The sequence below is a fragment of the Balaenoptera ricei genome, chromosome 3, assembly GCF_028023285.1.
Source record: "Balaenoptera ricei isolate mBalRic1 chromosome 3, mBalRic1.hap2, whole genome shotgun sequence".
In the NCBI taxonomy this organism is placed as follows: Eukaryota; Metazoa; Chordata; class Mammalia; order Artiodactyla; family Balaenopteridae; genus Balaenoptera; species Balaenoptera ricei.
In genome coordinates this window covers 127,901,891-127,925,685 of record NC_082641.1, presented here as the reverse complement: position 1 = coordinate 127,925,685, position 23,795 = coordinate 127,901,891, and the positions used below count along the sequence as shown (strand labels likewise).

The 23,795-nt window shown below is 39.4% G+C and overlaps 1 long non-coding RNA gene across 4 annotated transcripts in view; it reads left to right on the top strand.

The window, feature by feature from the left end:
* The window catches only part of LOC132362647 (uncharacterized), a 64,505-nt gene extending 41,049 nt beyond the window's left edge, over window positions 1-23,456 (top strand). For 2 of the 4 annotated variants that reach the window (XR_009502432.1, XR_009502433.1), the window contains 2 exons: window positions 3,718-3,982; window positions 22,013-23,455. This is a non-coding gene — a long non-coding RNA (uncharacterized LOC132362647). Of the gene's footprint in view, window positions 1-3,717; window positions 3,983-4,711; window positions 4,809-22,012 lie in introns of all 4 variants that reach the window. The other 2 variants (XR_009502434.1, XR_009502431.1) reach the window with 2 other exon arrangements.
* The last annotated feature ends 339 nt before the right edge of the window (window positions 23,457-23,795 follow it).

Here is a 23,795-nt window from a genome sequence, read left to right as displayed (position 1 = left end):
TGAGAAGGTGGCTCTTGTGACACTGATGCCCATACTATCAGAGAAGGGGATTATAAGAGAATTAGTTTGGCATCTGATTCAAATTGCAAAGTCTGTAGAGAAAGTCCAGATAAATTCTTAAGCTGCAAGTGTCTCAAGAGTAAGATAAGTTCTTTGGGATTCTGAAAGTAGAATTCCAGAATATGTGGGTTTTTCTTAAGCTAAGTATCATGACTCCATCAATAAAATAACTTTTTCATAGATAAGAGCTAAATGAATCATAATACAGAGTAATTTCTGGTTTTAAATTATTGTCAAATTTTGATTATCATCTAGAAATATGGTTCTGAAACTTTAGTGTTTATTGTAGTTATAGCTAGGGTTCACCCCAGTCTTACTGAATGTTTGGAGTTATGTAGGTGTGGATTCAAAATCCACAAAGGTTTTCTAAGCTCTAGCTAATACAAAAGGAGCTTGAAAAATGGTAACATGGGGCAGTTTTCTGGAAATAGCAAGTGATACCCTTGCCAATTATAATGAGTCCAAAAAGTTCCAAGAGTTCTGACTCCTCCTTTCTTTGGCTCAGTTAGGATTCACTTAGACAGTTTTTGTTTGTTTGTTTGTGGTTTTTTGCAAAGCTCCTTTTTCCCAGGGAAGTTCTCAGTGCTGGAGCTAACAAGCCAATCATTGCCCTGATGGGGCAGAAGGCTGTGCTCCCCTGTCACCTCAGACCCTCCCCCCAAGTGGATGCCCAATACATGGAGTGAGTGGACTCAAGATCACCCCTTAGCTAAGACAGTTTTTTTAAATGTCTGATCATCAGGGAACACCATGGGGAGTGTTGCTCTGAGGCTGCAAGATACACCCTTCTGATGAAGGACAGTACAGATGCAGCTTTGAGCATTTGTCCTGTCACAGTAATGCTACTTTAAGTGTATGTGGCAGGGGAGTCTCTGGGATAGGAGTCTGTGTGGCTGAGTTCTAGGATAAGACCTGTCATTTCTCACATGACCACTCTGCTCATATACAAGGAGAACTGGCAAGAGAAAATGGAATTCCATCTCCTCCTGGTGATTTTGTGCAGTATATCTCCATTCTATGCAATTTTCTTGTAGCACATCCCTCCTCCCCTTGAATCATGGTAAGAACCCCATAAACTCATTGTATCAGACCAGTAAAATGTTATATTCATCTCTCTGTCTCAAGTTTACTATTCTCAGATGTCTATAATTTAATCTCTCCACAAATATTTTCATAAATTCAGTATCAAATATTTATATCAAAGTAACTTACTGGTACATTTCTTAAATTTTATTAACTGACAATTGCAATCAATAAATGCTATCCCAACAACACTGCAGAAGGCCTGAAACAATGTAGGAGGAAGTAACACATCATCTCTTTCCTGTCAGCACAGAGGATTTTAGTAGGGTTGAACAACTGGACACTGGCCTAAAATGTATAATTCCAGGGATTAAATCCTCCAAGATTATGTTATTTATCATTTCAAGGTGAGATTTTATACCTTACTGATGGAGCACAAATAAACTCACACGAAGTCACCTCTGAGAAGATAATATTCATTCCTTATTTTGTAACAAAGAATAAAAAAAAAAAAATTGGGAAGAAGTTCATGCTCTACCATATTTTAGAAATACCCTTTTATGCAAGTTACTTGACCTTTAACATTTTTCCATTATTTAAACAAATGTGAGGAAAATACAGCTGACCCTTGAATAACGTGAAGGTTGAGACACCAACCCCTCACTCCCCAACACTGCCCTTGAAAACTAGGTACTGCTGTCTCTCAAAGGAATTGATAAATGACTCATCCAAGGGCAGGAAGCTGAACCAGTTTGAACAGAATCAGAACTCAAACCCTAGTTCTCTTGATTTCACATATTATGATCTCTAATCGAATACACTTTTCCCCACTCTTAGTATGAAGATCTGTAAAATGAAAATACAAAAATCATTGGAAAAAATCTGCATGTAGGTGGACCCATACAGTTCAAACCTGTGTTGTTCAAGGGTCAACTCTACTACCTACATCATTGAGATATTATGTAATTTAAATAAGAATGCGTGCAAAGAAATTAGTACATTGCATAGTACATAGTAAGTGCGCAATAAATGCTGCTGCTGCTGATCTACCCTTGGTATATCAGCAGCAATCATCTTGACATTTACAATAAACAATGCCCTGAACCTCTAGTCCAAGAAATCATATCAAAGTCTAGCAGCCTTCTCCAAATATTTCCATGTTACAGTCTAAAGATCAAATTTGGTACTAGCATCTGGATTCTAATAGTAGCTAAGTATAGTGGTCAATTTGTTTTCCCTCAGTTGCCTTTATTAGTTTCCAAAATATCACTCCAGACACAGAATACAGCATTGTTCCCTGATTTCACCAAATATATCAACCATGAATGGTGCTTCTGTGTGTTGTGTGCTTTAAAAATTGTGTTGAGATCCAGAAATGTCTATTACCTTGTAGTCTCCCAAACCACTGGGCACTGACTAGTGGGCAGCCCTACTACATTTCCAAGAACATCCCAAGGACCAGTTTAGTGTCTCCAGTGTATTCATTCCTTTTTTCACACTCTCTCCTGTTGCCTATAGCCTTGCTCTTTTCTTAGCATTATATGTTTAGCACTATAGGCCTCAGTGTGAGTCAGAGATGGAGACCTGGAAGATGTATAAAAAGAAGTGCTAGCTTGAATAATTCTGAGCCCAGGAAGAAAGTAGAGGTCCAGAGACACTTTCATTGGAGCTCAAGGCCCATCTCATGGATGCTCAGAAATCTGTCAATGTCTTCCATCAAGAGTCCTGAGAGAAGCCAGGGTCCACAATGTACAATAGGGTGTCTAGGGAGTAGATAATCGTCCTCCATATGCAGATTCAATCTCCTGCCACTCCCAGGACTGCAACTCATGTACATCCCCAAAATGGAAGGCTACAGCATTGATTCACCCACTCATAACTGGGAAAGGAGGAGTTAACAGCATCTCTGGATACTTGGTCTTTCTACATTGCTTATTGTACATAAAACTGGAATTTATGGTTTATAGGGCACAACTGGAGATCGAAAGTCAGTCATGTAGGTTCCCTACCTGTGATTGATGGAGTGTAGAAGCTAAGAATCTAAAGTGGCTTCCTCAGGCTCTAACTTTTAAATCACATGTGTTACACATATTGTTAGCACTCATCTCTTAATGTAAAACCAAAATACATCCCAGGGTGAAAAAATGACTTCTTTGAGAAGTACATCAGATGGTTTTAGACCATTTCAGAGGTGGATGTTGCTGTCTCTGTCCTTGCTTTTTGTGTCTATCACTAATCATAGTAAAGTTTGGTGCTAGGTACAGCATGTGATTGCTGTGAATCTGTTTTGACAATTGAACATTTGTGGTAGTGTAATGACTTAATCAGAACTGTGTCCTTCAACAAGCCTCTGAGATTACTATAAATCCTAACACTTGACTTCTCATTACTACCTTCTTTTCTTGACTATCTCATTCCTTCAAGATTTCTTGTTCTTCCCTTTTTCTGCTACCTTTGTTCTCTTAGGATAATCATTCGTTCTGAGGAAATTGTTCACAGAATATTCTTACTACCTAAGTTACACAAGAGATGAGCAATCATTCTGTTTGGTTAAATGTACTAAAACCTAGGATCAAAACAATTTTTGGTTGTTGTTCTCTTAATTGAGATCCTTGTCCCCTTTACGTTTCACAGGTTTAGAAAGTTCCCCAGACCTTCTCATCAAGAACAGTGATGCCAGAGTGGTTCATCTGGTGTGTCAGGCTGCAGGCTGGTACCCAGAACCTGAGGCAAGCTGGGGAGATCCCTAAGGACAGAATTTAAAGCCACACTCTGAAAACAACAGAGCAGGTGGAAACAGCCTGTTCTCCACTGAGCCTTCATTCCTGGTAACCGTGACCTCTTTGGTCCTCAACCCCAGGCTCAATGAGAAGAAGGAAATAACTATTTCTGTTGTCAGGTTAGTTTCTATATTATTACATCTCATTGCCTTGAGTAGTGTTTTAAAAGCTGTGTTTCTTGTGTATTGTTGAATTTCTAATAGCAAGGAAGATGATTTTGAGTCCCTGAACTGTACGTTTTTAAGCAACCTTCCAATACCAAATTGAATTATTCTATTCAAAGTCTCCTACTTGGTCCAGAGTTGCTAGCATATCTTTGCTAAGTGAGATGTGATATGAAATTCAAAATTCACAATATTCTTTCTTGAGCTTGGGTTTCTTACCAGAGTCTGATTTTTAAATAATGAATATAATAATTGTTAACAGTAAATTGACAGGAAGCACAGTGAAGTTGAAGCTTTCCTTTATCCTTATATAGGCACTTCTTTTATTCATAATATTTATGCAATGGCACAGTAAATAGTTGGATTATATTAAAATCATTGAAATGATTGTTTTGTCTGTAAGACGCCAGGGAAGTTATTTGTATTATTTTACTGGTCGATTTAAAAGTGATGGAGGCATGTGTGTGTGGAGTGATCAGATTAGGACTGACCCATCCCCTCTAGTGTAGACAGGGGCTACAGTAGAGAAGAATTTAAATGTTATCAAAAAAAAAAAAAAAAAAGACAGAAAATGTAAGATGCTTTAAGGTCAGCATGAACTAGATATCTGGCTCTTTTGAGAAATTAAGTATGTACTGACACACATTGCCACTTGTCGTAATTGATGTCTATATTTTCCTTCAGGACAGAAATAATATATGGATAATTTTGAGTATTATTTTAGCTGTGGTCTGCATTTCCGTGGTTGTTTTTTTCATTGTGGTGCAAAGAAGATCTAAAAGTAAGTGGGCTGGGGCAATGTGATGACTGTCATTTGAGTTTGTCCATTGTTGGGACCGGGTGGAGTAAGATGGTGACTTGGAAGAGTAAAACAGTTATCTAAAAGAGTTAAATGATATGTATGTGAAAGAGACTGAAGGCTTGGAAAGCAAGAATATGAAGAGTCATTTTTTGGTAGCACTTCCTCAGTTGAGAATCTTGGTTTTATCTTGGTACTGAATGGCGTGTAATTCTCAGTCTTGCTATTGTGGAAAAAATGCTTTTTGCCCAACAGAATATATTACCACATGGACCCTAGTCTTCAGCCTCCCTTAGTTTGGCTTCAGTTAGGATTTATATAGGGGCCCTGAGTAACCTGGTTCCCATAATGGAACAGATGAGATGTCCAACAGTGAAGTGTGGGACACCACTGTGTACACAGCAGCAAAAGAAAAACAAACTATCAGAATAAGTTAATTAAAAATAAGCCAAAAGTATAGATATAACCCATTTTTGAATAAGAGGATAACTTAGAGATAATTTAAACTTTCTCAAACCTTCTCCTGGAGAACACTTTCCCCAGATGTTAATTAGGGGAGATTTGGGGAAATATCTGATTAAATAAAGTTGAAATTTCTTACTTTAAAAATGATCAGAGATATTAAATGATAATATGAATTATGAATCTCTAAACACATTTAATTTCATGAAAGAATACTTCAGAAAATATTAAGTTAAAAATGTATAAATGTTCATATTTTATAAAGTTAATATATAGTTTGAAAAAATACATAAGATGGGATGAATTAGAGTTTTCTTTTTATATCCATGGGTGATATTTATTTTATTCTCCATATATTTCTGATCCTCCCTATTATCCATAATAAGAATGTATAATACTCTGAAAAAAAATTTTAGAAAAAATAGAGTCGATAATTTTTTTCTAGTTATACTTTCCATGCATATCAGTTAATCAGACATAAGGTGAGGATCCCTCTTTAAGGAGAATGGTGGATCAGCTGCAAACCAAACATCATTTAATAGATGTTCTGCTGAGCCACAGTTCTCCACAGACTCTGACCTCCTTGCTGGGTCCCTGCCTTCTCCTTTGCTTGAGCAGACCCACCAGGAAGGATCACCTGAGAACGCTGAGAGGGTAAAGGGTGGATGAGGAAGGGCAAAAAAACCCTTATCTCAAGAGGGGCCTGCTTCCTCTCTCATGATTTGGTCCAGTTTTTTCACATGACATCACCTTTTCCCATCCCGGACCACTTCCTCTACATTTGGCATCCCTAGCATGGAAACCAAAGAATGTTAGCATGGATGCGGAACTGGATATGCAGTTTCTCCACCCAGACACTAAATAAAGGTGTAAACAACAGTCTGTTTTCTTGTTACAGAACCATAAAATTGTAACAGGAGCCCCCAAATGGTAAGAATCCTAACAATTTATTCTTCCAGTAAAATTCCTGAAACATAGGAAGCACTTGATTAATGTTGTGTTGCATTACATATTGAACCCAATCCCTCATTTTCCATGTGAGAAAACTGAGGTCTAAAGGCATTCAGGGACCAATTTAGTCCTAGTAACAGAACTGAGATGGGGATTCTGAACACCCAGCTTCCAGTCTTGCAGTCCCTTTTCTGCCATGGTGTCTGTCTCAGGCAAGGGCAATTTTGAGTTGAAATACAATGTTGGTAATATTTGTGTTCTACAACATCTGCCAGTTTGGGACTTTCTTCTTTCCATGATCTAAGTAAATCTATGCTCAAAATGCTGCTGCATTGTCCTAATCCCACATCCTCCTCAATCTAATATACCTGCTATGGACCCTTACACTTCACAGTGCTGACTTGGTTATCCAGAGTGACAGCTAGAAAATAGGTGAAGTCATCCTCAACAGTCATCCAGGAGAACATGGCTTAGCATTGGCACTTATCATCCATTGAGGAAGACTTCGTATATTTAATTTGTCCAGTTTGGCCAAATAATTCATATTAAGCAAAACACATATTTTAGAATAGTGATGGGGTAAATAGCCATGTGGTTTCCCTATCACACTTATTTCTGTAGGGAGAGAAAAAGTTCTGCAATATAATGAAAGACTCGAAACGCTTTAAAAGTTGTAATAGTTGTTCTGGGACTGATCCTTTTATCCAAAGCATAGTTTCTGTTGCATCTTTCCGAAGTTTGATTTCTGGGTAGTTTGGGGCAAACCTCTCTCTGGCTTTGCCCTAGTTCTTTTTCTTCAATTTTGGAGGACCTGAACATCTTCCATGGAGTGGCTTGCCTGGCCCCAAGGCTGGATGGGCTTAGAGAGCTCCAGTTGGATTAGAGCACTTATTACCCCCTCCCCAAGCCTCTCCTTTTATCCAACACATCTCCAAAATTGTCCAACCTTTTTTGCTACTTCAGAATTGACACTTGGAAAGTTTCTTCACTCCCAGTTTTTTCTCTACATTTTTCTATATGGCCTTCGTATTTTAGATTATTCAAAAGCTTTGTTTTCATAGTCTATCTCATATAAACCATATTGAACAGTTTTTAAAACATTTTCCCCCTCCCTCGCTTCCTTCCTTCCTCTCATCCACAGCCGGGTCAGTATGAAAGAGCCAGTTTTCCCTTTAACCTCATATTCAGTTGAATACACATCACATGTAATTTATGATCTAATCTTCTGTTTGCCATGAACAATGTTACCATTTTGATGCCTAGATTCACAATCTCATAACTTTCAGACATAGTCAAAATAAATTTCTCTATGGAGCTTACTGAGACCACTTCTAGGAATTCACAGTATGCTTCACTTTGCTAATTGTAGTAGCAGAGAGCTAGTAATTACTCATACTTGTGTGCCAAGTTTTTTTTTCTGTCTCTCCATTCTCTATGTCTTCTGAACTTCCATGGTCTACTAGAAATGTCTTCATCACAGTTGACCTTGGTCTGAAAATCAATAACTCCGTCTTTTTACTCTTCATCAATCTCTGTAATATGCTTATTTTTTTTATACATCTTCATTGGAGTATAATTGCTTTACAATGTTGTGTTAGTTTCTGCCGTACAACAAAGTGAATCAGCTATATGTATATATATATCCCCATATCCCCTCCCTCTTGAGCCTCCCGCCCACCCTCCCTATCCCACCCCTCTATGCCGTCACATGGCACTGAGCTGATCTCCCTGTGCTACGCAGCAGCTTCCCACTAGCCATCTATTTGTAATATGCTTATTTTTAACTAAAGTAAAACTACAGACATTTCAGTACATTGAGTTTCTACCAGGTTTTGGCTATCTGAAACAGTAAATTTTGGCAGACTATTTTTGTTATAGTCTTTGCCCTCTCTTTTTTCACATTGCATAGTCTGATTACCCATAACAGTATATATGTCTGGCATCAGTGGAAATATGGCTCAAACTTCTAGATACTTTCTGATCTGTCTGTTCGAATCCTGTCTCTCACTTGTTGAAAAATATGGATTCTTTTCCTTTCTTTTAAAATTATTTATTTTTACCTTTTTTTTTTTTTTTTTTTTGCTAGAAGTATGTGAAGGCTACAAGTCTACTGGGGAATAGAATTGATATTGTCAGGTTTCCATCACTGCAGTAATAAATTCCACTGAAAGGGCCATCATGTAGTTGGTTTTCAGAATCACATTGGAAACCCCTACATTGATCCCCGTTTTTAATACAGGTGCATCTCTTTCTCTTTCCCCTACTGGGTTCTTTTACTGAGCTCCTCCTTTGCCTGTGAGGCTCCGATTCCTGCCATCCATATCCAAGTGCTCTCCTTAGCTGAATCAGCTCTCTTTTGGAGAGGTGGGTGAAAACATGCTTTGGTAGATTTGGTGCTCTCCAGTCAGGCTTCAAGAAGGTTGGCCCTAGGGTAATAAATCATCCCAGTTTGTCTGGGACTAGCCTGGTTTTAGTAATGAAATTCATGTGTCCCAGGAAACCCCTTTTCATGATGCAAAAATCTCCGGTTTCCTATAATGGGTACAGAAGGTTGGAGGAAAACTGTAAAACCAGTGCAGCAGCCCAAAAAATAGGTCTGAAAGCAACACTCTGTTTTTTTTTTAAATTTTGTTTATTACTTGCTTCTTATTAGCTTTTATTTATTTATTTAGTTTTGGCTGCGTTGGGTCTTCGTTGCTGCGCGGAGTCTTTCCCTAGTTGCGGCAAGCGGGGGCTACTCTTCTTTGCGGTGCGCGGGCTTCTCATTGCGGTGGCTTCTCGTTGCGGAGCACGGGCTTTAGGCGCACAGGCTTCAGTAGCTGTGGCACACAGGCTTAGTTGCTCCGCAGCATGTGGGATCTTCCTGGACCAGGGCTCAAATCCGTGTCCCCTGCATTGACAGGCAGATTCTTAACCACTGTGCCACCAGGGAAGTCCCTGAAAGCAACACTCTTTTTAATATCAAATGAATACAGCATAGATTATCTGCCTTCTTTAGTCACTGTCACTGTTTTTTCCCCTGATAACTGATGTTGGCAATCATGATTTGCAGTTCACAGTAATGAATCACCTGTTGTTGCATCAGTCTGAGTTGTGTGCAAAGTAAATGCATTGTAATCATGAGCATTACCCATCCATCTTTGACTTTGCTTGTAGATTAACTGTGGTACATTGTATTGAGATAGTGCTAAAATTTTTTTGAAAGAATACTGGCTGAAAATTTCCCAAATTTGATAAATAGTGAACACTCACAGATCTAAGAAGCTCAGTGAACCCAAAGCATAAGAATCACGAAGAAAACTGCACAACGTCACACAATAATCAAATTACTGAAATCTAGTGATAAAGGAAAAATCTAAAAACCAGAAAGAGAAAAAAGATACATTATTCTTATTCTGTAATAAGAATAAGAATTACAGCAGACTTGTTAGTGGAAAAAATGCAAGTCAGAAGAGAGTAAGGGTAACTTCTTTAAAGTATTAAAAAAATTTTTTTAACTGTCAATCTACAATTTACCCACCAGAAATAAATTTCAAAAGCAAAGGTAAAATACTTATTCATCCCTAAAAAAGGTTAAAGAATTAATTACCAACAGAACTTCACTACAAATGTTAAAGGAAGGCCTGTAATCCCAAGGAGACTAGAGCACGTGGAAATCCGGATTTGTACAAGGAATGAAATTTATGGAAAATAAATACAGAGACAAATATAAGACTTTTTTCCCTTTAAGATTTAAATCTCTTCAGAAGATAATTGACTGCTTAAAGCAAAAGTAATGACATATTTGTGGGCTTTATGACATATACAGAAGTAAAATGTGTGACAAGAATAGTACTTAGGCAAGGAAAGGGTAAATGGAAGTGTATTATTGTATGGTTCTGGTTTTTTTTTTTTTTTTTTTTGGCCTCGCTGCAGGGCATGTGGGATCTTAGTTCTCTGACCAGGAATAAAACCTGCACCCACTGCATTGGAAGCGTGGAGTCTTAACCTCTGGACCTCCAGGGAAATCCTACTATTGTATGGTTCTTAAAGTGCCATGAAGTTTAATATTACTTGAAGGTGGTCTGTGGTTAAAGATGTATACTATAAATATTTATCTAAGAATCTATCATTATGTAAAACAAAATTATAAAACATAATTAAAAATAAAGTATAATAAGAGGAAAGAGAATGCAAACAGCAGATGGGCGAGTAGAAAACAAATAGAAAAGTGTTACACACAAACATATCAATAGTAACATTAAAGATAAATATTCCAAAAGACCCAACTAAATGTCAGATTGTCAAATTGGATAAAAAAACAAGACACACAATATGTTGTCTATAAGAAACCCAATAAAAATATAAATAAACGTTGCTGAAAAGTAAAAAGATAGTAAAGAATATAGCATGCTAACACTAATCCAGAGAAATTGGAAGTGGCTATATTAATAGCCATATGAATATAATTCAAGTTAGATTTCAGAATATAGAATATTACCAGGGATAGAGGACCATGTAGAAATGATAAAGGGCCAATTTATCAAGAAGATAAGACAATCCTAATTGTTTGTGTGCCAATTAACAGAGTTTCAAAATACATGAAGCAAAAAACTGATAGGTCTGCAAGAAGAAACTGACATATCTACAATATACTCGGAAATGTCAATAACAATATCTCAGTAATTGATAGAACAAGTAGAAAGAAAATCAGTGAGGAAAATCAGTGAGGACATGGTAGACTTAAACATGAGTCTCAACCAACTTCACCTAATTGATGGTTATAGGACATCCCACAACACAACAAAACACAACACAACAGCAGAGTACAAATACAACTTTTTCTCAAGTGCCTACAGACCATTTACAAAGTGTCATTTACATTCTGTGTCATAAAATTAAGAAAGATTTCAGCAAAATGCAGGGTATGTACCTTATTTGTAGCCTCATTAGCATGAAACTACTGTGGAAAAGAAATCATGAGTGTGGGATCCTGGATGGAATCCTAGAGTAGAAAAGGGCATTGGTGGAAAAACTGATGAAATGCAAATGAAAGCTTTAGTTTAGTTAGTAATATTGTTACCAATGTTAATTTCCCGGTTCTGATCATTGTACTATGGTATTAAGATATTAACATAAGGGGAGGCCAGGTGAGGAATATATGGAAACTCTCTACTATTTTTGCAACTTTACTGTAGGTCAAAATAAGGCTTTTTTAAATGTAAGTCAATTTTTGCCTATTAAATTAGCTTTTGTGGACTGTTGCCAAGAACATAGTTTATGTAGTCAGAAAGACATAGGTTGCAATCCTAGCTTTATCACTTACTACCTGTGTGTCTCTGGGTAAGTTACTCAAGTCCTCTGGGCCTCCATTTTCTTAATCTCTAAAACTGAGATGATGATACCTTTATTATAAAATTGTTGTGAGAATTATGTATGTAGGTTAAGTGCCAAGGACAATGCCTGGCACAGAGTAGGCAGCAGCAAGACTGTTTTTCTTCCCACTGCACGACTGAGTTGACCTATGTGCTATGTCCCTATCCTTTTGGAGCCCATAGTCCAAAGAGAAAAACATTCCAATCATTTCAGCTTTATATGATTTCCTTTCCTATGGCACTCATCAATCTGCCTTGTACTATTTGTGATTCAGCATTAGTGATTCTCATGAGCAGGCAAAGAGAATAAGAGAAGAGATGGCAATACACTCTACTATACTGTGAGCTCCTTGAGAAGAGGACTAGTGTTTCTCACTTCCCTTGGTTCACCACCCAGACCTGAGTACAGGGCCTTTCACAATTGTATTGAAGTCAATAGAAAGTAGGAAAGGAAGAGTAATCTGACCACCCACCCAGACTCCTTTTCGGTAAGGCTGAGGCCGATGGCTTTTTGTTTTTGTTTTGTTTTTCATGGGAGGAGGATCTATGTCCTCTGCATCTTGGGCTGCTCCAGGCTTTTTCTTTCTTTTCCACCCCTAGTGGTTCCATGCCAGGCAAAGGGCCAGCAGGAGGATGATATTAAGGTTGATTTGTCCTCTTCCAGTCATATGGTGACGGGAATGCCTTCTATTGGGAGTTCTGTCATTTTCCTTTCTTTCCCTCTAGGCTTCAGCATGGTTTGGGAGACCTTCTGACTTCCATCCTGTTAATCATGCAGCTTTCAGTCTGCAAGCTTGAGATGAGGGGTCCCACCACTGGAACTTTAGCTGTTCCGATAGAGGCTTGCTGGTGGTGTCTGTTCCTGCAAGCACCACATGCATGCTGCCCTCTGGGGAGAGACTGGTACCTCCTGCTGACATGCTGAATTGCCCTCTGAGGACAACGAGATGCTTACAGCCATTGCCACAAACATGTTAAGACCTCACCTCATAGGTGGGGACATGTCAGAAGCCCCTGCCCTGGCCATGCTGGCTCTGCTTCCTCCTGGATCCATGAAGGCTGCTCCTGCCAGCACTGAGTTGATCTGTCCTGAGTGTGAAGACTGGGTGGATGCCATGTCCATAGCACCTGCTGTGGCTCCTATTGTTAGCGCTGCCTCCCCGGCCCCTGCTGCTGCCCCTTAGTCAGGCAGCGTAGGTTTCATGATTGCAAAAGAGTGTGTGCTTCCATAAACACAGTATGTCTGGGAGGACTACTGGATTCCTCCTTGCTCCCACCTAAGCATAACAAGAAGAGATGACCTTAAATATCTCAGGGATCATGTGAAGTCACCTGATTCTGACCTGACCTTGATGCCCTTCTCCATAGATACTCATGACCTGTGCCAAGGGGGTAAAAACAAATAGAGAAAATGAGTGAGACCAGAAAGTCCTGCTCCCTCTCTTCCCGTAGATGAATAAGTCAAGAGTTTGACTTGAAGTCAAGTCCAATCTCCTGTTTAATCCCCTCTCTAGTATCCATACGATGGTGATTCAAGTTTTGCTTGAATAGTTCCAGTGTTAGAAAGAGAACTGCCACAATATACCTTTATTTTATATACTTTTGTTCATATATCTGCAGAAGATATTCCTAGAAGTGAGACTGCTGGCCATTTTGATAGCGACTAACAAATTGTACACACGCACACAGCTTGTACCACCTCTGATGTAGACAAAAATCGGTGCGTGACAGTCACAGGGAGATGGATTAGGACTCAAAGGGAGGACTTTCTATTAGTTAAAAATGTCCCGCAACAGATCAGACTGCCTGTATTGGAATTGTAAGTGTTCAAGAATAGATTGGATGGTCAGTGTGATTTAGAAGGCATTACGACGGTGGGAATTTGAATGGAGGAGCTGGTATCTAAGAAATCTCACTTTGGAAGCACTAGGAACCTTGTCGCAAGGCCTCTGAATGGTGGCTCATTTGGCCTTGAACCCTTCCAAATGCAATTCATTTTTCAAGTGAGCCCCAGAGCACCACCTGCTTCGCAGGAACCAAAACACCCTGGCCCTATTTTCTAGAGTATCTGCTAAGTCTTAACTTCTAGACTCTTCTTGTCCTCTGCCTCAAAGGGAGCTAAATCCATTGTGTCCCAGCTGGGATGGCCTGAGCACTGCTAGAACTCTCCCCTGGTGGTCTCAGGAGGTTTCCCCAATAAACAAAAAGATCTCAGGGCAACACACCAGGAGGTAAAAAGAGCAGCTAGTGGCAACCTTCAGATGGAGATGTTGTTTTTCCATGACTATGGATTGATATCTTTATTCAGTTGAAGGGCTACAGCCTACAGGGAGCCAAAGAGTGGGAGATTAGGTGGAAACAAATAGGAAGGAAAACAAATAGGCCCAGCCACATTCCACTCCTTCTGTTAAAAGAGTTACCAAGTCCTGTACATTCTACTTCACCTCTCACATCCATCTCTTTTTCTTGAGAGGTTGAGCCCTAATTCAGATTAATAAAATACATCACTGATCTCATCATGCCTCAGCTCAAAAACCTTTATTGGCTCTCTGCCACCTACTAAAAAAAGGTATGTGCGAATCCCTCCCTCCCTCACTCTGGCATGCAAGACCCACTATACGTCCCCAACCTCCTTGTTTGGTGTTACTTTCCACAGTCCCCCTTACATACTCAGCCAAAGGTCTCTTCCTCCACAAAGGCTTGGTGAACCTCTGGGGCTGTGTCAGATCTCTCTTTCCTTTGAATCCATGCCATATTTGGGAGTCCTCCCATGGGGAGGCCCCTAACAGCTTGGGTTCCATGTCAGAGTGTTTTATTTGCAATACTGTCTTTGTTCTGCTGTATCATTTTTTTTTTTTAAAGAAATTCACGTTCTTTTATTTATTTATTTATTTATTTATGACTGTGTTGAGTCTTCGTTTCTGTGCGAGGGCTTTCTCTAGTTGCGGCAAGTGGGGACCACTCTTCATCGCGGTGCGCGGGCCTCTCACCATCGCGGCCTCTCTTGTTGCGGAGCACAGGCTCCAGACGCGCAGGCTCAGTAATTGTGGCTCACGGGCCCAGTTGCTCCGTGGCATGTGGGATCTTCCCAGACCAGGGCTCGAACCCGTGTCCCCTGCATTGGCAGGCAGATTCTCAACCACTGCGCCACCAGGGAAGCCCTGTATCATTCTTAAAGGGAGGGACTGAAATGCCTAGACTCACCTGGTCAGCTCTAAGGTCTTTGTAGGCTTGAACCATTTGAACCATGTAATGCAGTAACACAGATTTATTGCTTAAGGCTATATTTTGTCAAGACAGCTGAAAAGACACATTATCTCTTGTCCCAGTTTCCTTAACAGCCTCATAAGGGTCTGTTTCTCTAGCACCTACAAGCACAGCACCTACTAAATGCAGTTAACCCATACATAGTGCCCTTTTAGACAAAGGGGCCCTCTGGGCAGACACAGCCCCTCAGACACATAGTTTGGCTAGTAGACAGGTGCCCTTTCCTCCAGGCTATGGCAAGCCAGCACCAGGATGACTACACAGCTTGATGAAAGTAATGCAGCCTGGATTGTATACTCTTACCCTCACCTCTGAACCAGGTGCCCTTGTGCAGTGAGCAACCTACACAACATTATGGGACAGTCTTACCGGCCCTAGAGTGACTCACAGGCCTCAGACTTGAATTCCGCCCCCCTTTTCCACCCCAGGCCTATTGCAGTTCACTTGCTCAACCCCCTGAGCAGCTTCGCTTTCCCTGTAGACCAGAGGTCAGCCAACCATGGGCTACATCCAGCCCACTGCCTGTTTTGCAAATAAAATTTTACTGGAGAACAGGCACATTCATTCTTTCACACATTGTCAATGGCTGTTTTTGTGCCACCATGGCAGAGCTGAGTGGCTGTGACAGAGACCACATGGCTTCACAAAGACTAAAATGTTATCTTGCTTTTTACAGAAAAAGTTTGCCTACCCTGTCCTAAACCTTTGTGTGTCTGGATCTCAGTTCACTAAAGGAGCCCCCAGGTCTCATGTTTTTTATGTTATTACTGAGAGCCTATTGGTTTATTGTTGGTCTTGCTCTTTTGTCCCAACTACCTGAGCAAGGGCATGTGTTCCTTGTGACACCCAGTGGGCATACTGAGCCCTCCTTCTCTAAAGCTGACTTCAATCTGAGCAACCCTGACTTCAGTCTGTCTAGCCAGATGGGTTGTAGAGAGCTGTGTAAAGTTTCCATTAGTTTATCAGCAGTATCTTTGTCAAGTTTTTTTTTTTTAAATCACATTTTGTTAACAAAAGACAGTCATTGTGCCCTGTCTTTCCAAGACTTCTCAAAGCCTGTTTTTTTTTTTTAATATTTATTTATTTATTTGGTTGCACTGGGTCTTAGTTGTGGCAGGTGGACTCCTTAGTTGTGGCTTGCCAGCTCCTTAGTTGTGGCACATGGGCTCCTTAGTTGTGGCATGCAAACTCTTCGTTGTGGCATGCATGTGGGATCTAGTTCCCTGACTAGGGATTGAACATGGGCCCCCTGCATTGGAAGCACGGAGTCTTAACCACTGTGCCACCAGGGAAGTCCCTCAAAGCCTGTTTTAATTTTGTGTCTTAAATCAGGATAAGCCAGTGCTCTGGAGAAAACACATATGCTGCTAAGTCCTCTTCTTTTCCCAAGTTGGTCATCCTGACACTTTGCAAGTGCATTGTCTCCAGCTGTTAGGGTGATGAATTCTCCCACACTGGGACCCATATAAGTCCATTCCCGCTACAGGAATTTCCAGACAGGACAGGGAGAATGACATTAGCTGCCTCAGCAACTGACTTGGTGAGGATTAGAATCAGAGACTCAAACACCATGGGAACTCAGAATCACAGAGCCACCGAACTTAAGCTGCGGAACAGAGTTCACCCAATAGAATGCATTGCCTTTACTTCAAGACATAAAGACATCTTTTCCTGATCGGGGGTATATTTTATCTCCTTTACAGTTTTGATTTAGTGAAAATGAGTATATTGTCGCTCAACAGAGAAACATGCCATTATTCAATGACTGCTGATATTTAGGCTGAAATAATTATTATATGTTCCTAGTGAATTGAACTTTTTACAATTGTAAAGTGTCTCTTCATAAGTCTAGTTATACTTAATGCTATAAAGTCTACTTTGACTAATTTTAGCAAGCCACCCAAGCTCTCCTTTTGTTAGACTTTATATGGGGCTTTTCCCCCCAAACCTTTTAGCCTAAATTTTTAGTTTGCTTTATATTTAAGTTATGTATGTCTCACATAAGGAACATGTAGTTCAGTATCTTACTCAGTCTGACAATCTTTACATCTACTTGGTGTAGTCTGTTTACACTCAATAGAATCAATGTTTATTTTGGTTTAGCTTCATCATCTCAATATTTGTTTCCTATTTCACTTATCTATTGTTTAGTTAGGCTTAACTTTTTAACATCAAACCATAATACAGCACTGTGGGTAAAAGCATTGGCTCTGGAGTCAGGCAGCTTGGGAACATTTCCTAGTTCCACTACTTGCTAGGTGTGACCCTAACCATGTTTCTGAACCTCTCTAAGCTTTATTTGCTTAACAGGAAAATGGGATGATGATAGCAATTATCATAACTATCTGACAGGAGAGAGTTAGTTTTTAAAAATCTCAGGTAAAAAACATTTGATATGTTTTATCGTAATGTTTATATAATATACTTTCTACTAATCTTACCTATTATGTTATTAAACAGTAAACATAATTTCTAAAGCCAATACATTTCCATAGCTCCCCTGACATAGAACGTAGGAGCTGCATCTGCTACCCTCTGTCACATTCCATATCAGTGTTTTCTGATAATTTAGATTGACATTTGTATTTCTTTTCCGCAAAGAAAAATTAGCTCTTAAAATTTTTATCAGATTTTTGTGCATGACTTCTTGTCTCTTACATTATCCTCTTGGATTCTGTAGCATATGCTGTCGGTGCCCTGTCCCATATTCCCTTGGCCCACCTGGGTTCAGCAGTAACTGCAAGAGATATTTGCCCTGGCAGCTTTCCACATCAGGAGCCTTGATCTCTCTTCTCTGCCTGAGAGCTTTCTCAAGCACCAGGGGTGCTTTCTCAGCTGCTAGAAGGAGCAGCCAGAAGTGCAGGGAATGACAATCAGTGGATAAATGTCGCAGCGTCCCTTTCCTCTGTTAGTGTGATTCTGAGCCATTTTTCTCACACGTGTTCAGAGAGTTCCAATTTTCCACAATATTAACCTGCTCATTAATGTATTTTCCTTAGCTTTTTTCCCACCCTTGTCTCGCTTTCCCAGTTTCCTCATTTGTGTTTCCTAGGATCATCTTCCAAATAAATACTTACATCCAAGTCCTTCTCAAATTGAGATTATCATGTTTTTTCTCCTTTGTCTCTTACATTGGGGTAGTTTTCAACAATTTTATTTTCAAATATTAATAAACATTGCATTCTGAAAATAAACTTAATATGGTTGTGACACACAGAGAGATCAATAGATAAGTTGATTTATTTTGTTAACATGGTACCCTATAATTTTCATTTCTTGTAATGTCTTATCAAGTTTGGGCATCAAAGTTACATTGCCCTTACAAAATGTGGTGAAGAGTATCCATATTTTTCTATTCTCTAAAAGAGTTTGTGGGAGATTTTTGTTTCTTCCATTTTAAATGCTTAGAAGAATTCCTCATGAAAGTCATCTGGACCTGTAGCTTTCTTTATGGGATAATTTTTATTTTTTTTCAGTGAGAAATTGATTGATTGATTGATTGATGGCCACGCCCCCACAGCTTGCAGGTTCTTAGTTTCTCAACCAGGGATGGAAAACCCATGCTGTGCAGTGAGAGCACAGAGTCCTAACCACTGGGCAGCCAGGGAATTCCCTGGGATGATTTTTAATGTTTCATTTAGTTGCTTTAATAGATAGACTTGTTCAGATTTTCTATTTTTTCATGAACTGGTTTTAGCAAGTCACGTTTTCTAGGAATTAATACATTTCATCTAAGGTGTCAAATTTATTGTCAAACTAGTTCACAATATCTTCATATGAATTTTGTAATCCCTGTGGCATATTTTCTCTCTTTTCTAGCCCTTCTAAGGATTTATTAATTTAAAAAATTTTTTTGTCATAACAATGGTGTTTTGCACATGAGAGGAGGCAAACTTAGCTTACTGTTCCCTATTTAACCATAATTCCAATTATTTTTAATGACTCATTTACTCAAGTCAGGGCAGAAAAAAATGGAAAATTTTCTCAAAGAGATTACCTTTCACAAAGGATGTAAATCAACTCTAATGGCTTCTGAAGTGAAAATTCCTGAAGCTCCCACTCTGCGCTTTCCCCCACTTCCCCCCAGCATTTTGCCCTAGAGAGAAAGTCACACACAGGCTCTTTATTGGAGCCAGAATTTAAATCATAGCTTAAACATCTTTCTGTTTTCCTCATTAAACCTCCTCCACTGGTATCCAGGTTGAACTCCCTACTTCCAGGAAAAACCACCCTATTTCACCTGAACTGTCCAACTTGACCAGTCTTACTCCAGCCTATTTAAATGGGGACAAAAATCACGTCTCAGAATTGCGGTATGGATAGAGATAATGCATCAAAAGTAACAAGCATAGTACTTGATTCTTAGTTGTACCATAAATAGTAGTTATTATTATTGCTTTCCGTGCTTGATTTCCCCCCTTCAACACACTAGACTGTAAGCCCATAATGAGATGGGCAGTGTTTTATTTACCTATGTAAATCTGTCCTTTGTGGTCAGTAACTGGCACAAAATAGACATATATTTTTTGTTTGAGAGTCTGAATTGAAGTCCTGATCTTCCAATAAAAATTTTGTCCCTTAGACTCTTGGAACCACTACAAAGTTTCACAATTTGATAAAGGTACTATGATTATTTCCTGTATTATATAAGAGGGCATGGTTGAGTGATAAGGCATGGACATATCACCAACACTGTGATATGCCTAGTGCATATTAGATAGTTAATTTTTTTAATTAATTAATTAATTAATTAATTAATTATTTTTGGCTGTGTTGGGACTTCGTTTTCTGTGCGAGGGCTTTCTCTAGTTGCGGCGAGCGGGGGCCACTCTTCATCGCAGTGCGGGGACCTCTCACTATCATGGCCTCTCTTTTTGCGGAGCACAGGCTCCAGACGCGCAAGCTCAGTAGTTGTGGCTCACGGGCCTAGTTGCTCCGCGGCATGTGGGATCTTCCCAGACCAGGGCTCGAACCCGTGTCCCCTGCATTGGCTGGCAGATTCTCAACCACTGCGCCACCAGGGAAGCCCCAAGATAGTTAATTTGTTTTTAATTTGATTGCATGTTGATGGGGTAGAGAAGAAAAAAAAACTCCACTACAGAATTTGAGCTATTTTCAAATATGTGCTTTAGCAGCACTATGCCTGGCCTATAAGGATATTCAGTGTTTTCAAATACAGTATTACTCTTTTATTTTATAAAGAGGTCTTTCAAATCAGTAAGTAAAGAAGAACAGATGAAAAGACCAGCAGAAAAGAAAACCAAGAAAATTTACAAAATGTGTATCTGAATATTCAACGTAAGTAATATTCAGAAACTACAGACTTACAGAAGAGGAAATTCTATCTATATACAATTAAATAAACTCAAATAGGCAAAGAAACAGCTTGAAGATCTTATGTAGAACTGGTGAGGGTGCAGGGAAGAACATTCCCTTATAAAATGATGGCATGTTGGCACAATATTTCTGAGAAGAACAATTGGAAAATGCATGTCAAAAGTTTAAAAATTAAACAATATTCTTTGACGCAGCATCTCCTTTCTTAGGAAATTATTGCAAAGAAATTATCAGACAACTGTATAGGGATATGGATGTAAAATTTTATTACTTATGGAAATAAAAAGTAAAAACAAAATAGACCTTTTTAGCGGGGAATGTTACAGAGACAATGCACTGAAGGAAAAATTTCAACAATTAAGGAAACTTTTATATCTTAATTACTGATGGGTATTAATGGATTTTCTTCCAAACACTCAAAAACAAAAGAATAAAAATAACAATTATTATGATCACCAGATGGCAGCGTGGCTCTTTTTTCGAATGGAGCACTTTGCCATTGGTTCCAAGTTGTCACTCCAGAAGTTCACAACTTTCTTAGCCAACCAAGATTTGTAGTGTTAGTATTGAAATCAAAACTGAGAGTTATAAGGGAACAAGAACTTACCTAGTTCTGACTCCTCATATCCTTTCCATGCCTGACTTGCAGGAATCCCCTTTATAGTATCACTCACTATGGTTAACTCAAGCACATTAGAACACTTCCTACTGAAGCTGCCCACTGAGATGTTAGGGAACTTTGTACTTTAAAGTTCTTCTTTAAATGAAAATATACCCCCAGTGAGCCAAGTCAGCTCTGGTTTCTGGCACCTCAGGGAACTCTCCCCTTCAGAATCTGGAAATATTTGAAGATAGCTAGCACTGTTTTCCCACATTTAATCTTATTATTTTTTCCAGGTGGAAGAGTTCCCAGTTTTCTGCTTTTCTCATGTTTCTGTGTTGCTTTAGTTTTCTCTTTGTATTCTGCTGTCATTCCCACATTTTCCAGGCAACCATGTAGCTAGTGCTTAGAGCATGGGTCTTTGGAATCCTGACACAAATGCTTCCTACTTGTATATGCTTGGGCATATACACTCTGTCTTTCAGATTTTTCAACTGTGAGTTAGGAAAATAATAGAACCTATGACCTCATAGGTTGGTGGTGAGGATAAATAGGACAATTTGTGAAAAGTAAACAGCACGATGCCTGGCACACAAGAAGTGCTCAATTTGTGTTAGCTAGAACTAAACTTCTGTTTTCTGTAAAATAATACTCAGCTCATAAGTTATCATGGGAATCTAATGAGAATGTCAGTTAACTGCCTAACACAGCATCTGGTGCTCAGTAAACATGACACAGGAGAGCCGGTGTACAGGGGTGCCTAAGGCCTCCCTGACTCAAGACTAATGAAAACATAAATGATGGCAAGAGTGGTGGTTTGGTTTTTTGTTTCTTTGTTTTGTGAGACTTTATTTTTTTAAGGTAGTTTTATATTTGAAGTGAAATGAAAAGGAAGGCAGAGAAATTTCTCATAGACTCCCCTGTCCGCACACATGCACAGCCTCCCCCATTATCAACATTTCCCATCAGAGGGGCAACCGACATTGAACATCATAATCACTCCAAATCCATAGTTTACATTACGGTTCACTCTTGGTGTTGCACTTTCTGTCTACTATAATATTCCTCCTCCCTAAAGAATGTCCTTAACATTTTTCTAGCACATTCTGCTGGTAGTGAATTCTCTCAACTTTTATTTGTCTCATAGAGTCTTTGTTTTACCTTTCAAGTAGTCCTGTTTCTGACTAAAAACCTATGTGTGATTTTTTTTTCAGATCTGGCCATAGGCAATTACAAAGTCTTTCTGGACCTGAAACATAGACTGCCAGATATTTCTCCAGCAAAGATGGGTTTATTCAGGATCAGCAGAGAATTGCAGTTCGGGATCTGCAACCATGGCGAGCCACATGCAAGTCCCCACACAGCAAAAGAAGAAAAGGGGAAAAGGAAGTTGGGAGGGCTGCAGTTAACAAAGAGTCCATGGCTTTTCTTTGGCTGAGTCCTTGCCTGGAAAGGAGAGGAGACTTCTTGCTCTTGGGCTCTGCAGTGGTGCTGGGTGTGAGAGCTCCCCTTTCTGGTCTCCCAACTCTATTTAATGGAGGTTTCTGTTTATTAATTTTTTATAGCTTTATCTGGCTGCCCTCCCCACACCAGACTTGGAGCACAGCCTGTGCATTGCAGTCTCTGAAAGGAATTGCAGTCAATGACGCAGGCCCACCCCCCCCGCACCCCCCCCACCCCCGGCCACCTATGCTCGTATGTATATCTGCATTCCTAGTTCAAGTGCCTCTGGAGGCCTCTTCACTGGGGCTCTTGGCAGAAGCCTTCATCAGACACTTCTGCCGAAACCGCTTTGTTGGGAAGAGGGGAGGGAACCTTGAAGCCATGTTCTCCGCACTGACTCAGCACTCAGTACTTTTCCAAGTCTAGCCTACTCTCCCTGCCCCTGGCTTCCAGGTCCATGAAATTGCAGGAGCTTTCTGATCAGGGCTCCCTCAGCAGTGAGACAAGCCCCACATCTGTGCTAATCCACTTAACCCTTAACTGACACACCATTCCTTGAGGGAAAATGGAATGGAGGAGTCAGTGCTTTCTCCTGTTTAGCCTCTTGCTTATACTATGACAGTAAGTGATTAAAAACTTGTCTGTTATTTTCATTTTGCCTTGTTGTCTTAACTGGATACTCCAACACCTGGCAGCTCAGCTGTCTCTAGCTCATCTGAGCTCCTGACACCTTGACTTCGAAGATATTTTTATCGTGACTAGAATTCTGGGTTGACAGTTTTGAGATTCAGAACTTTAAAGATGTCATACCATTGTCTTCCAGTTATGACACGTATTTCTTATCTTTATTCCTCTGATTTAATGTCTTTATTGTCTCGATGTCTTCAAGATTTTCTCTTTATCATTGATTGTCAGCAGTTCAAAAATGATGAGTTTAGATTTGTGGGTGGAGTTATTTGGTTGGTTATTTGGGGGTTTTGTTGTCTATATTGCTCATTATTTATTCTACCTGAGGTTTTCCAGACATGGACCTTTGGCTTGATATTTTTCATTGTTTTTGGAAAATTCTTAGTCATTATCTCTTCAAATATTACTTCTACCTTGTTCTCTACTTTCTTCTGCCTGTAGGACTCCAGTTACATTTATGTTTGCCTGTTTGTCAAAATGAAAAATCATCTAATGACTGCTGGATTTATTGTGCCAATAATTTGTTTTAATTCTTATATATACATTCATGGGTAAAAAGACACTCTAGTGTGCCTTTCTTATCCTGTCTTCATCTGGTTTTGTTATCAAGTTAAACTAACTTCACAGAATAAATTAAGATGTAGTTCCCTCCTTTTTCATATTCAGAGATTTTGTAAAGGATTGGAATTAACTCTTTTTGAAACTGTTGGAGAATTGCCTATATAACTGCTGTACTTGTGTTTCCTATAAGAGAAGATAATAACTATTTTTGCAGTTTCATTTATTGTTATAGGACTATTTAGGTTTTTTATTCTTGATATATTTTAGTAAGTTATATTTTCTCAGGAACAGTCATTTCATCTAAGC